This window comes from Protopterus annectens, chromosome 7.part0 (assembly GCF_019279795.1).
Source record: "Protopterus annectens isolate FY-2018-M chromosome 7.part0, PAN1.0, whole genome shotgun sequence".
Lineage (NCBI taxonomy): Eukaryota > Metazoa > Chordata > Ceratodontiformes > Protopteridae > Protopterus > Protopterus annectens.
Window position 1 is genome coordinate 946,852,156 of NC_056739.1, and position 12,500 is coordinate 946,864,655.

The window sequence follows — 12,500 nt, forward strand, 5'->3', positions numbered from 1 at the left end:
TGATAACATATCATGCAGTACAGTCTGGCTCGCATAGGAAATGTAAAATGTGGAAGCTATCAACATCCCGAGGATACATATACACAGACACATATATGCAGATACAGATATACATATATATATATATATATATATATATATATATATATATAGGTTAACTATATAATTTCGAAATACTGATTTCTCGAATATCAGTATCTCGAAATTATAATCACAAACCGCCAACATGCCTAAAGCTTATTTGACAAAGTATGAAATATCGAAGACTTGAAATCACAAAAAGGTTGCATTTGCCTTTATTAGTTGCAGTTTAAAACCCTCCATCGTTATATTACACCCTCAGAGTGATATTATGTAATGTAGTAGACCTTTGCCAAAATAAATTTAGATGTAGGCATTCGGAAACTTCCCCTCTGTTATGCTCAAAACTTCAGTAGCCGCACAATTGCTTTAAGAAAGTTCAGAGTGCTATATTTGTGTCTGTTAGACAATGCAGTGTCAAACTTCCTTTGACGAATCACAAGCTGACTTCTTTTTGGAATGGGTGGCCTTACAGTAGTGAGACATACTCTCAACTCATTCACTCTGTCTTGCTCCTTAGCTACAGTTTCCATTAGAATAGCCAGATTGATTGCCTTAGCTCCTAAAAGACATTTAAGTCTATGGTGCCATGCCGCCACTGTGTTTTGTGTACGAGGTAACCCAGTCTCATTAAGCTCATACACGTTCCAAAATTTAACTGGAAAGAGAGGAGGGAATCATGATATACATGCAGATCTTGTACTAAAATGACATTTCCATCCAACAACATACCAATCACCAAAGTATTTTACTAATGCTTCACCTTCAGCAGGAAATGTAGCTTTTAAATGAAAGTAAGCATCAGTATTGTCTTCTTCTGGCAGGAATGCCAAAGCAACAAGATATTTCACTGCATTTTGGAACCCCATATTAGTGTTGTACAGGTGAGTTAGTCCCAACTGCTGAACCTTTCTCCACATGTTCCTACCGAAGTGAAACAGACAACCTTTCGTCTTCACAGAACTAAAATTACTTGCAATACTTTTCGTTGCTGCGATCTCAAAATAGCAGATAATAAACTTAAGTTGCATATCACACTCTTGTTCTTCCATGAGCATAAATATACATTCCCACATGGAGTTGTATGCTTTCAAAGACTTCTTGCTCATTAGGCAATATATTAAAGGTACACACTTTGAATAATGTCCACACTGCAGAAAAGCGTGAATTGTATATAGCTGTCTGCAAATGGCACCCTTGTAAAAGAATGTGCTGTCCATAAGGCAAATTGTAGCACCGCTTAAATTATGTATGTTTTGCTCAATTGTAAACACTACCAATGTATTTTGGTTGGTAGGATCATCTACACGTCAGTAAATGAAATTACCATCTTTTAGTGGAAAATCACACACATTCACTGTTTCTAATGTTAGACTGCATGTACCTGGCTTTCCTTTCACTATACACCTAATGCTACCTATAGTTTGCAGTAATGCTCTTCTGTTTGGCATGTCGGCTATCACATCTACTGATGTAGAACCCAGAGCATCTTCCACTAATAGACATGTTGGATCTCTAGACACAATTGCTCTGTGTTTTAATTCTGCAGACATGCTATAGCGCTCTATTTGTGATGGGTCTCCTGTGTGACTGTGAGGTACTGTCTTGCACAATTCTTCATCATTGCTAACTGACTTCATGATGATCCTACATTTACAAGGCATGGAAGTATTCCACTTACAACACCAGTAATTTCTCACCTCTGATTTTTTCTCTAGATGGTAAATGTAACCATCTATTATTAACACACTGCGTCCCTTTTGTGACTCAATACATTTGTAAATCCCGCCAATTGTTCCCTGCAGTGGATAGGTTACTGATGCCATATTCAGTGTGGTACAAGGTACAGAGCTTGTTGTACGCAGCTTATTGTCATTAACAGCTCAATGATTCTTGCTTAAGGTAGGGAGCTTGTTCTACAGAGCTGATTGTCATTGACAGGTCAGTGATTCTTGCTTAAGGTACGGAGCGTGCTCTACACAACTCCATTTACTTAACGGGTTCATGATTCTTGGTTTGGGATTCTTTAGTTTCGGCATTTTGGTGGTTTGTGATTATAATTTTGAAATACTGATATTCAAGATATCAGTATTTCAAAATTATATAGTGAATCCATATATATATATATATATATATATATATATATATATATATATATATATATATATATATATACATGTGACTACAAATACACATGCAGAGATATGTACAGTAAGATACTTATGTTGTAGGTGCACACAATATGGTACAGCCACTATGCCTACAGTTAACACCCTAACAACTGGACACTGGATGAGCCATCCATACAAATGCCATTCATTGCCTGCAATATATGCCCACAGAGAGGTCACAGGATAAACACCACACACAGGTTTGCAGAAATGGAATAACTTTATTCGTGTACTATAACAGATTTATATGCCATGTCATATAGCTGTTCAGACACTGACATCCATATCAACAGAGTAATGCATCTGTGAAACAGTTATACTAATACAGTAGTCTGGAAAGGTCCACAACTGTTGCTGTCCTGGCCAAGCCCTTCAAATCATGCAATAGTAAAGACAGACTGGGCCACAGGATACCACGCAATCAACAGTAAGTGATGCAGGTGTATAGTCCAGCAGCCTCTAGCTACACTCTGTACACAATCACTAGGTGGTAAAGACTTCAGTTGACCAAATGGGGTGTAACTGTTACATAACAAGGCATGACTGACACCAACACAGCATGCAGTAGGCCTGCAGTAACCCATTTTATATAAGTAATGTCAAGATAGATGACATGTATGGTACTGTACATCCAGCTACCTTAAGGCAGTTCACCCCTGATACACCCACATTTTGTAACAGCCTAGGTTATGTATGGTGCATCCCCCCCTAGACTGAATAATACAGGGCCATATACCACTGTTACATACACTGGCCTCTGGAGTACATATGGGTACACATGTATTTTGTAGCTGAAGCCCACACATATATGGCCCCAGCCCCACCATATGTGTGTGAGATATAACAGCAGTTGACTACTGGCAGGCATGGCAGCGTGGTATACGTATACGTGCATATGTATCTCTATCTGTATATGTGTAGACATATACTGCTCTGTATATGTACATATCCAGGGTGTATATGCATATCTATGTACATATACACACCAGTCTATATATGTTGATATGTGCATGTGTAATTATCTATATAGATATCTGGATAATCATATGTACATATATATTCATCATATGTCCTGAACATGGGATGTAGCCCTAAATCAGCCCCTATAGTCCCACCTTCATAGTGCAAGGGGATGTCAGGCATGTATAGCAGGTATATTAGCAGACTATTGCTACTGTAATAGGGATTGTTTGCACAGACATGGTGTGTGTGGGAGGTCACATCTGCTTTTCACATGTGTGCCATTGGCTACTGACAGACATCCTAAGGACATCATAGTACAGTACTGCTGCAAGCACGTAATGCTCCTGTGGACTACAGCAGAGATATTGGCCAATAGATGTGGACATTCTGACACACGCTGTACAGTCCAGAGGTATACACAGAACCCCTTAGTGCAGAACATGTGGACCAAGCCTAACAATATGGATGTTAACAGCCATGTAGATGGGTATAACACATAATGACTGGTATACAGTTGCCCCCATAGCTTATGCATTCATTCATCCCTGTCTGTCCTGACACATAATAACTGCTGGTACAGAGGTGCCATAGCCACATGCTACTCACTAGTTATTGACATACATCTGTACGGCATCCCACCGCTCTGTCTGACATACATGACTGTTAAGGGAGGCCCTGCAGCGGTACATCTGGCAAGTATCTGGACATGACACCTGACTGGGTAAGTACACTAAGCTGCTAGGCATGTAACAAAGTACTGTGCAGGCTAAAGGCAGACTGGCTCAACACTGGCCTACATCTCATATGGGGGAATGCACATGTACCTGCATATATAGCAGGCTATACAGGCATGTCACAGCACAGGGTACGATACACCTGTGTGAAAGTGCATAACCACAACCAATGTGAACACAGCCACAGCCACATATGGTAAACTAGCATAATATTACAGTGTATGGACTATCTGTTCAACACCATCCTCATATGTGCCACTCACACACTAACCCTACATATACTGGGCCTCTACACAGTGTGGTCTGATGCCCGTCTGTGGTATGGGACATGTGTGCGTATGGTCCTACAAACATATAAGCCAATATGGTAACATACAATGGAGCAGCATGTAACATCAATTAGGACAGGACCTAGGATGATGACAACTACCACTGTCTGTACACAGACCTCAGTACTGTACAAACAACCACAGTATGTCCAGGTTATGTCATCAAATATAACCCCTACTATACATAATGTATAGCAGTCTGATATCTCACTGGCTTGTTATCAGATATGATGACACTAATTATGGTGTACAACACATATGCACCTCTTAATGCACGATATATGTACAAAGGGTGACTGAGTTGTGGCTGGAAGCACATACACAGAGCTAATATTGACATGTTGCTGTGATAACATCATACATTTACTGTTGTAACAGGGTTTGTTGCAACATATGTCCTATGAGGGATATGAAGTCAGTAACTGTCATGGCTTTCATCATCTACAGACTGCAATCCTCACACTACCTCCTGCAGTTCACAGATGCATGTTCTATGGGTAACACATGACACCAAAGGCACCACACACTGCCCAGTCTGCAGATGACCCTACAGATGGGGAGTCCTCATAAACATACAACTGACATGGCAGGTATTAATACATGTAGGACAGCCATATCCGCACTCACCCTGTTAAACCAACATTACTCTGAATGCAGTATAGCAGCACTTACAGTATGTAGTCAAGTCAGGCACATTCCCCTCCTGTTTGTTAGCCTGCTTCCACAGTGTATGTTGTCAGAGGTAAATCCCCAATCCATCTGAGATGCTGTTTGCCAAACAACAGAATGAGTTCCTGCTCACATTGAATGAAAAGGACCAACACAAACAAGTTGTTCCTAGATATTGGAGTGTGTTACTATGCAACTGGCTATGGGAATGCTACCACAGCTGTTCCGCATGCAATCAATTAGGGGAGGGCTGCAACTTGTGCAGAGGCCATCAGCTGATCATGAGCATTACCTAAAATACACATGCTGCTGCCTAAGCAAAGCAGGTGTAGTTCTCCACATCCACCAGCGAGGGAGTGAGAGAGGCAGACAGAGGCAGACAAGTCAGGGAGGGATGGGAGAGTAAAACTTAAGCATGTTTGTGTCACACACCTACCAGCACAGGGTATCAAACCCCTGATGACTATGTAGTGCTATCACAGTTCTATGCAGTTATTGGATGTGCCACAAAGGTTACCTGTTATGGATCCCTCAGAACATATATGTGATGGTGATTGACATCTGCAACAGGGATATGGTAGCTATATGGTAGGTGAAGTACACATGCCTGTCTGCATGAACAGGTGCCAGCATAAACACAGCAACACCCTCAAAGGGACACACACACATTGACACACTTGGCAGGGCCAGGATAATAACTCATCACTAGTGAGATTGCCACAACACATTACTGTGCAGGTATCACATGCACCACATGGGCCATACAGAGGTTATATGGGCAAAGGGTATGGGGAGGTGTCTGACATCAGAAAGCATGCTTCACTATGCCAATGGGGGTTATAGTGAGTGTGGATGTGGTCATACACATCATACAACACACACACAAACACACAGGGTGCAAGTACTGACATGCATGGGTGCATGTCTGCATGGGTGTGCAGTGGTCAACTGTGCCAGACGACTATACAAGGCTTGGTGATGGGTATACCTTGGCATCAGGCCACATGACAATGGTCTGCCTTGTGGCCCAGGGCTGTAGTTTCTGCATTTGCCCACGCAGGTGGGTATTGTAACCACCATCCAGTCACCTGGGGACTATTGCGTGTGGCCAATGCTGTGCATCGCTTGCCATGTATGTGTTCCTTAGTCCATGACATGGACGGTGTCTGGGATGTGCTCACCTCCCACATGCATGTACAATGACATGTGGAACTGTACCTGGGGTGTCTGGCCCATGTTGTATACACAGATTATCATCAGATGTGCCAGTCCTGGCCACATGTGGCGGACACTGGTAATGGACAGCAGGTTTACCATGCACCCACATTGATAGCATGCTAACGGCATTCCCTGGTGTCAGTGGCATCTGTCCATACATGGCATGTTTTCAGGCATGGTATGTCCTTTGTGGGTCATGTGTGATGGCACCACAGGTGTTGCAGGTGTCCAGTGGGGAACATGGGGAAGGGGCACTGTCTGCATGTATGTGCCTATTGGACAGATTGACAGGATGCCATGCCCTCTGTAGCCCACTGCAATCACTCTATAGTTACTATCAGTGCCCAATACACAGTGCACTACCCACATATTGGCTGTTGCCTAGGCATGTGTATGTGTGTGTGTGTGTGTGTGTGTGTGTGTGTGTGTGTGTGTGTGTGTGTGTGTGTGTGTGTGTGTATGTGACATGGGTTGAAAGTGTGCTCTGGGTAATACTGGGGTTGCTAACTGTGATTGCCTGGCCTTGATGTCACATGTATGGGTATGTATTTGCACCCCAGCCTCTCGGCTATTTCACATCTGTTATCCCTGTACAGTGGACATTGTGATATATACTAGGGCCACCATAAAAGAATTTTGCAAAACCTGCGACACATTGGGCCCAGGGGTCACACACTCACACCCACCTCCACACAGGATACGAGTTACAAACTCACACACAAACACACACCTGTCATGTCTGGGAGTAGAACCTCTATCTAACTAGTTTATTACACTACATCATTATGCAGTTATAATACGCGCCACGGAGGTTACTGGGGTACTTCTTCACCAAAGGTGTATATCACATTGGATGACATCAGCAGGATTGCCAAAGTAGGCCATTTGACATGTGAGCGTGACTAGCCTAAAATGCATTGCTCCCTGCACCGACATTAAAACACACAAAACATCCGCAACCAACATGTGTGGGTATGGATCCCCTAACAGAGGTCTATATCACACTACAGCAGGGAGCTGTTATAGGGCACACCACAGGGATTACTGGAGAGCTCCTTCCCCAAAGAAGTATTTCACAATGAATGACATCAGCAGGATTGCCAAAGTAGGGCATTTGACATGTATTGAGTGTGACTAGCCTAAAATGCATTGCTGCCTACACAGACATTGAAACACACACAAAACATCCACAACCAACACGTGTGGTTACAGAAACCCTAATAGAAATCTATATCATACTACAGCATGGAGCTGTTATAGGATGCACCACAGGGATTATTGGTGAACTCCTTCCCCAAAGGTGTATTTCACAATGAATGACATCAGCAGGTTTGCCAAAGTAAGGCATTTGACATGTAGTGAGTGTGACTAGCATAAAATGCATTGATCCCTACATAGACATTGAAACACACACAAAACATCCACAACTGACATGTGTGGGTATAGAACCCCTACCAGTGATCTATATCAGACTACAGTATGGAGCTGTTATGGCACACATTGTGCAGATCTGGCTGCATTATCCCAGAGGTGTATTTCTAGGTGGATGACATCAGCAGCCTTGCCAAAGTAGAGCATACAAATCGTATGGAGTGTGACTACCCTAAAAAGCATTGTTGTCTACATAGACAGAGTCAGACAGACACACACACACACTTGCCAAGTCTGGGATTGGAACACCTACCTAACTAATTTATCATAATACAGCAGTACACAATTATAGGATGCACTACAGAGATTCCTGGTCTACAACCTCCCCAGAGGTGTATTTCTAGGTGGATGACAGCAACAGCCTTACCAAAGTAGAGCATTTCAATTGTAGGGGGTGTGACTACCCTAAAAAGCATGGCTTTTGACAAAGACAGAGAAACACACATGCAATCACATGCATACACCATTGTCAAGGCTGTGGTTAGAACTCCTACCTGTTTTATCACACCACAGCACTACACAGTTATGACATGCGCTACGGATATTACTAGGATACAACCTTTCCAGGGATGTATTTCTAGGTGGATGACATCAGCAGCCTTACCAAAGTAGATCATGTCAATTGTAGGGAGTGTGACCACCCTAAAAAGCATTGATCTCTACACAGACAGAGATGGACAGACACACACACATACATGCAGTTGCCAAGGCTGGAGTTAGAACTCTTACCTAACTTGTTTATCACACTACAGCAGTACACAGTTCTGGGATGTACCATGGAGATTACTGGGCTACAACTCTCCCAAAGGTGTATTTCACAGTGGATGACCTCAGCATGCTTGTCATAGTGGGGCTATGGGGAGGGCAGTGTGTGTATGGGCATAACCCATTCATCTAGGCATTGACACGCCACATGTGGGCACAACCTGGGTCATATTTCACAGATACATATATACAGCTGCTAGATGACTACTTCCTTGAACAGTCATGTTGCACATCTGGCACGTGCACCACATACTCTGTAATGCTGACAGATACTGGTGGCAAGTATCTGCAGTGAGTGACATCTGTCCCTCGTTTGGTTGTGGCCCTTTGGCTGTGTGCTGAGTGGGACAGGTCTGGATGGCTCCTTTTCACAGTCACCCTCTTCCACACATCTATGTATGTCTACCTGTGGCTTATTATAGTGTGTTGTCCTTACATATATGCCTGTATTCCTATCCACTGTGTGTGCAAAGCATGAGTGGTGCACACTGAAGAGTGGTTGCACTAACATCTGCGGCTGCCAGATATATCTGGTCCACTGGTGTTTGCAGTTATGGTCTTCATGTGTGTGTGAGTATGCCTAGTATGACCTTTCAGTATGTTGTTGTCTGACATTGCTTTCATTTCTCTAAGTGTGTGGGCATGCCCAGTGTGGCCGTCTGTACTGAATGTGTGGATCGAGTCCAGGTAGTTTGTACTGCAGTGCTGACCTTTGTGTTGTACACCTACAGGTAGCATGCTGTCTCTGCAGGGTATCTGTCAATCATTTGGCATGGACTGTTACTACATTTCTGCATAGGATGGGGGGGGGCACACCTGACTATGTCTACATTTCTACACAGGGTTGTGGGGGGCACACCTGACTGTGACTACATTTCTATGTAGGAGGGGTGGCACACCTGACTATTTCTACATTTCTACACAGGATTGGGGGGGCACACCTGACCATTACTATATTTCTATGTAGGATGGGGGGCACTCCTGACACTTGTACACATTTGCTAGGACTGTACTGGTATGTTGGGTACTCCATTTCAGTCTGTAATCTTACCTATATTGCTGACTAAAGGCATACCAGTGTACTATATATCTTAGCTTTTAGTTACCTACATATTAGCTTCTGACTTCCTACCCTTCAGAACTGACATCCAACTGCCTGACGTGCTGTAGTCTGTCTGTGTAGGCCTGGGGGGAGGTTACCCATAGACCTCATTCAGAGGCCATAGCACAGCCTTTGTTTGTGTTTGCCTACACCTGCCCTGCTGGCTGTGACTGTTGTTGGGTATGTGAACCCCCCCTGACTGGCATGTGTGAGTCACTTACCTTGTGTGTGCCCCAGTATTGCAGGTGGTGCTGCAGGGCTGCCTATGTCAGATGCACATAGTACACTCCCTACACATGGTTAAGCACAGGTAGTGTAATGTTTGGCATCCCTTTTACTGTATGTGAGTCAGAGAGAGGTGTTATTCCCTGGGTCCCTCCTGTGTCTGTGTATGTGCTATGCATTGCCTCTTTGTCTAGGCCAGGGGCATACTGGGCATGCCTCCTTCTGCCTCCTGGGGCAGGCTCAGGTTTTTCCTCCTCCACGTCACTCTGTGCCTGTGCAGGCCTTGGCAATGGTGGGGGGCTGTGTGGTTCTGTCCCATGCTGTTCCTGCTGTAGCTGTTTCCACAGGATCATATTGTGTAGCATGGTACATACAAGGACAATTTGGCTACATGTAGCTTGTGAGCACTGCAAGGCTCCACTGGATGTGTCCAGACACTGGAACAGTGACTTGAGCATCCCAAACACATGCTCTACTATAATTCTGGTCTGCGCATGTGCCTCATTATGGAGTTCTTGTTCGGGTGTATGTGCAATTCTGATCAGTGTCATCAGCCATGGCTCCAGTGCATATCCAGCATCCCCCTCTAGGCGACCGTCAGGAATGTCCCCATTGGGAAATCTCTGGTACAGCTGCGTCAGAGGCCAGATGTGGGAATCATGATAGCTTCCAGGGCAGCCAGCACACACATTCATTATTATGCCCTGGGCATCGCACATGACCTGGCAGTTGATGGAGGGGAAGCCCTTGCTATTGATGTAGACCCTACCCCTTTCACCGGGTGGTGCTTGGATGCATATGTGCATGCAGTCTATAGTACCCACTACCTCAGGGTATACAGAAACTGGTGGAGTACCCTGGATGCTGATGCCTGTGAAATCCCCATCATATCCCCAGTTGGCCTTTGTACCTGTAGCTGGTATTCATAGGCCTACACATACCTTGGTATCCACTGGGATGGGTTCTCCTTTGTTAGTTCTGTGTGTCAGGCGTGGCCAGCACAACTCAACAATTTGCTGTAGGAGGTCCCTGTCCAACCTATAGTGCTCCACTATCGCCAGCTCATTTACCTCCTGGTAGGTTACCCTGGGTCTGTATACTCTTCTCCATCTCCTCACTGTGTTTGTCGACAGCATTCACATCCTTTCCACTCTCAGCCTCTTCCACAAGTTGTTGCATGATAGCTATTGCAGCCCCTATCATTTTGCTGTTGTGAGTGTTAAACATTTCCCGCTTGTTTACACCGGTGGTGTAGAGTGTGGGAAAAACCACAGGGGGTAGGTATTTGCATAGTTTATAGTAGTGTTCTGGACTGGGCTGGTCTGCTGCCTGTGTAATTGACTGATTCTGATACATTTCATCTGTCAGCTAAGCTAGTTCACCTTGATTACCTTCCTACTGCTGTTTTCCCTTGCCATTGCCTTCCTGTTTAAGCCCATGTGTGCGCCATGCAAACAGGGTGCTCAAATGTACACAGTGCTGCTATTTCCTGGTTTAACTTCTTTTTTCTTCCTGTAAAGCCCAGTGCATGATGCACAAATCTGCTTAGGCGTTGTGAAGGGTGCTAAGCAGGTTTAGACACACCCTCTAGCTTAGCTGTGCTAAGCTAGGAGCATACCCAAGCCACAGGGCTCCAATCCACTTACAGTATGCCTGACACACACACCCATGATGTCAACTAATCCCTAGGCTTGCACCAAGCTATTCCTACTCTTACACTGTTGGGACCTGACTCACATGCTGGGGAAAACTGGGATTAATTATCCTTCCCCTCATTTGCATAGGATTGCCTGCTAATGCATAGTTACATGTCTCACACTGAGCCTCCCCCCTTAGCAATTACTACTCACTGGCCAGGTTGTCTTCTGCCTGCCATTGACTTGCATGGCAGAATAGTGATTTTAGTTAGACTGCTTATTTTAGGTTTATCTTATTATTTTCCCTCCCGATCCCATTTGCGCGCCGCTGCCCTACGCTTAAACAGCAGAGATCGGCAAAAAAAAAAAAAAGTTGATTGTTGTATTTTTTTTTTGTTTGCAATGCCAATGGCCTTATACTTGGCCATTGGCATGCTTACTACATAATATGCAGCCTTTATTTGGGGCTGTCACAGCTCCGTTTTGGATTTTGCATAAATGTACTTGGTTACTAACCAAGTACATTTCTGCAGAAAGAACTAGTCTTGCACGGACTGTTGCAAGCTTCCTGGATTGCAATAGCACCTCATTTGCATAGATTTCTCCTGCAAATGGGGTGAGTTGCATACCAGGGCTTAGTCCGTGCAGGATTAGTGCAGGAGCGCTCATGCATGCCCCTGCAGGCTGCTCCTGGATCACATGGCAGACATATTGCCTGCTTGAGCTCCTGCACCAATCTTGCACTCCGTGCAAGCTTTTGAGAATCTGGGGGTAAGTGTAGTTCTTCATGCATTGCTACAAATTAAACTTCTTAATCAGTCAAAATTGTATAGTTGTATTAGGCAACAAACCGATAATTTTTGTTAATTACTTAAAATGTTAAATGCATATGTTTTTGCTACCTTTGTAAATATAATTCATAAGTAACAGTTCAAAACCCTTGATAACGTTTTCTTTTGATTTCTGCTACAACATCTAACCTCTTTTTTATCTCTGGTTATTGTAAAATATCTGAAACAGCTTCCCCCAGATTTACTAACCTTCAGTGCAGGACTAGTCTAGTCATGCACGGAAGTGGCCGCTTAGGAGTAGGACGGCAGCACGCCATGCATAGTAATGAAGGCGCACTGCCTGAGTCCCCAGGCTTACATGGAGCATGTACGAATGCAGGTGGC